Below are 3,945 nucleotides of genomic sequence, written 5' to 3'. Positions count from 1 at the left end.
TAACAAACACCGATAGGCCATTAGAGTAACAAATGGGACAACTGGATTGTTAGGCTCCTTATAGTTGAGGTTTCCTCACTGCTAACCAGCCTACGGAATTATAACTCGGCCTATAAGGAAATTACGAGATTTTTTCCATACACTCAGATCTGGAAGAAAACAAAAATCTGAGGGAAATCTGTGGCCAGCCAAGTCTGAACAGAGCCACCTTCATTAGTTTGAGAAATTCCTGGGGAAAGAAAGAAGGTAGAATCCAGTGCTGTTCGTGGACTTTCTCCGTTATATGCATTTTGATGTTCCCTTTTGTTATACTCACACAACAGTCTTGATGACATATCTTAACATGGGAAAGGTGTCCTACCGTCCTGTTGACTGTGCTGTTAGTGTCCTTTAGGGGATGAGGGGATAAGATCTCAAAGCTATCAGATACATAATCATTGAGACCTATTGTGTGATGCTGGCAACAAAGAATAGGATTTTATGGGAACAAAGAAAGGAACAATTATGCCATTTGGGAAGGCATCCAGAACTGAGACATTTGACTTGGGCTTTAAGAATGACTAGTTTTCACTAAGGGATGAAGGAGGAGAAAGGAAGTCCAGGCAGAGAGGAGGGTTGGCAAAGGTAAGGGCCTGAAAGTGCAGAGCCAGGTCAGGAGGCCATGAGTAGTTTGGTGTGACTGAAATACCAGTGTAGTGAGGTTGTAAGGCCGGTGGGAGAAGTCTGCTTGTGGAAGTCGTGAGGGCCTTGCCCCTGCTGTCACCATCTCTCCCACATTAATGTCAAAAGGTGGAAGAAATGGCAGCTGGGAGGGGGCTCTGGGGACCATGAACCTTCTGACCATCTTGAAGAAGATGAAGCAGAAAGAGTGGGAGCTTCGATTGCTCATGCTCGGCCTGGACAACGCTGGCAAAACAACTATTTTCAAGAAGTTCAGCGGGGAAGATATCGACAACACCTCCCAGACACTGGGCTTCAGCATCAAGACCCTGGAGCACCGGGGATTCAAGAACATCTGGGATGTTGTGCAGGAGTCCCTGCGGTCCTACTGGCAGAAAGAGCTACTCTGAGAGCAATAGTTCCTGTCTGGGTGGTGGGCAGCACTGACTGCCAGCGCATGTAGAACTGCTAGCAGGAGCCCCTGGCTGGAGGCATCCTCATCTTGGCTAACAGGCAGGGCCGGCCCGGAGCACTGTCTTCTAATGCCACTCATGAGGTCCTGGAGCTGGACTCTGTCTGCAGCCACTACTGGTGCATCCAGGGCTGCAGCACCGGCACCAGGGATAACCTGCTGCCCAGCATCGACTGGCTCCTGGATGACCTTTCCCGCCTCATCTTCATGGCTGACTGAGCCACGTCAGGTGCCCCTACCTTGCAGTCTGCTCCCCTACCCACCCACCCAAGCACTCACCAAGCACCACCCGTGGTGGGTGGGAATCAGCCAGCCGAACGAACACTTCCTGTCTCCCTTTATGACCTGCTGCTGCCCACTGCTGCTCTATGACCAGCCCCGCTCCCATGGCAGGCGGGCTGCCACCCTGGCTGCTGACCCTGCCAGCCCACCTGCAGGGCTGGGGCTGGGCGGGGGCTGCCTCTGCTGCTATCAGGGCTGGGCCTCACCCTTTGCTCGGCTGTGAGAATAAACTGTTCCTTGTCCAGAAAAAAAAAATGGATACCATTTCTATTGGCTTATGTTCAAGTTCCCACCAAACATCCTGCCATTGTAGAAACAACGTAGGTGCAGGATGATAAATGGAGCTTGTAGAACCTGTGTGGTGCACTCATGATTCTTTCTGCCTTAGGAATTTCCACTTCCTCTTTTATCACCCAGGGACTGTTTTTCTGTCATGGAATTCCCCATTCCTCTGCAGATACACTCTTATCCCATCCTTTGAAACTGCATTCAGGCTTCCAAGAAAATATTTCCCTGATGACTTCATGGCATAAGATGAAGACTTAAAAGTATTTGACACCAAATAAAGAAATGCTGGGCTATCTTCATTCTAATGTAGTAAATTGGCCCCTGATTTGCTGTGTATCTTTGGGAGAATCTCTGTCCTTGAATAAAATGAGTGTAAGAACAATCAATTGTGAGAACCAGTTACAGCAACCAGATCCATAGATGCTTTTGTCTACCCCTTGTCAGTCACTCTCCCCAGTACAAGAGCAAATAGAAAACGTACATGGCTTGTTTTTTCGTTTTGTGTGTAGCATCCAGTGTTGCAGCATGCCTTCGCTGTGCGCTGGTGCTCTTCTCCATGTGCAGGGGCTGAGACGGGGGTCTCATCCTTGAATTGGAGGAGACGCTTTTGCTGTTCCTGTCTTGTGAGTGCTCTTGTCATAACTGCCCTAAACGCTGACTTGACTCTGCCCATCCCACGTGACTCTTCACTCTCCACTGGGACCATTATGCTCCCACCAGAGCATTAGATCATTCCCCCCCCCCCCGCCCCCATATCATAGCTATTGAGAGCTTTCGATGGAGAACCTGGTTTTGAGGATGGGTGAGCTTTTTCTTTCTGATTCAGCAGAAAATTGTGTGGGAGGGTACAGATTGGTGGCCAAATAGGCAGGTTAAGAAGTCGTGGTTCTTTAGTGGTTTGTCAGCCCCTTGCGGAAGGATAGCTTTTGGCCTCCTGTTCTGCTATTGGTTATGTTACTTACACTGAATTTTAAACTTGGGAAGTTTAGTCAGAGTGAATCTTAACGTGTATTCTGTATGTCACTCTGGGGAGATGCTGACATGTGGTAGATTTACAAAGGCCACACATCCACTTGGCTCTTCCCACCCAGAGCTGGAGCTGTGCTTTCCTGCCCTTGGCGTCTGGGTAGGCCTTCTGACTTGCTTGGAGTGATAGACGCAGCACAAGTGAGTGCCAGAGCCTTGACCCCAAGAGGTCTGTCAGCGTCTGCCTCGCCCTGTTGGAACTCCCTGAGGCTCTCATCCCCAAGAGGAGGAGCGCTGTGGTGGCCCCTCGCCAGGCAGTGTTAATCGCCAGGCATGTGAATGAAACCTTCGCCAGCTGACTAAATTTTGAGGAGCTTCATTACACAACAATAGTTAACGGATATACTAACTTAAGCAGTCGCACCCAACAAAAACTCTGAAATAAGAAAAAAAAAATGGGTGCTTAATCAGATACTTTCCATGAGGCTCTTCTGGCTTACAACAAAATTTCTGGACAGGAATTTTCCAGAAACCTGAGGCAAGTGAACAGTTAACAAGAACATAATGTGTTTGGCACGTGATGAACAGCACCAGAAAATGGCGCCTAATTGCAGCCTGAGGGGTCGGGTGAGGGTCGTGCCAGTGCTGCCTCAGGAGCTGGTGGAGAAGCTGTCCCTCCCACCTGCGCTCAGCGACATCGTGCTGAGGGCTGGCGACAGCTACTGAAGGTGACCAGTGTCACTGAGGCTTCATTCTTTCAGCTTATTGATTAGATTGAAGCAGACACAGCTTCCGATGCTGCCCACCTGCTCCACTCGCCGGCCAGCTGTGGGATGTGGGACTTGCCCGTGTTCCCATCATAGGGTAGCTTTAATTATTACTGCTTCCTAAGAGCAAATCTGATGAGCAGATGTTGAAAGGGACACGTTTTCAGCAGCCCCCTGGTGAGGGGCTTCGGGCCGTGCCCCTTGCTGAGGCCTGGCAGCACCACGTCCAGGGACACTACACCCTCCGTCTTCTCAGCACCCCAAGTCCAGGTGGGGCTGTTCACAGGCTGGGACTTTGGGCTCCTCTGCCGCAGCTGGGAGGCCTCAGAGCCATGTCCATAGCTACACCCAGGCCTTAAAATGCTCAGACCGGAAGATCCTCACAGTCATGCTTCGGCCGGACTGGCCACTATGATCTGGGAAAAAGCAGAAGGCTCCAGAAATCATGGGAGTTGGAGCTGGACAAGACCCACTTGGTCGTGAAGCCTCCCCTTCATCACGGCCAATCGC

At 50.4% G+C, this 3,945-nt stretch overlaps 1 pseudogene across 1 annotated transcript; it reads left to right on the top strand.

Moving 5' to 3' along the window:
* The first annotated feature begins 827 nt into the window (after positions 1–827).
* LOC308517591 (ADP-ribosylation factor-like protein 2) lies at positions 828–3,088 on the top strand (annotated as a pseudogene). Its single transcript has one exon. The product of its transcript is annotated as an ADP-ribosylation factor-like protein 2 (transcript).
* The last annotated feature ends 857 nt before the right edge of the window (positions 3,089–3,945 follow it).

This window comes from Myotis nattereri (genome assembly GCF_964212035.1).
Source record: "Myotis nattereri genome assembly, chromosome: 4".
Classification (NCBI taxonomy): Eukaryota; Metazoa; Chordata; class Mammalia; order Chiroptera; family Vespertilionidae; genus Myotis; species Myotis nattereri.
Note: the sequence above shows the minus strand (reverse complement) of the source record. Positions and strands in the feature narration are given on the sequence as shown.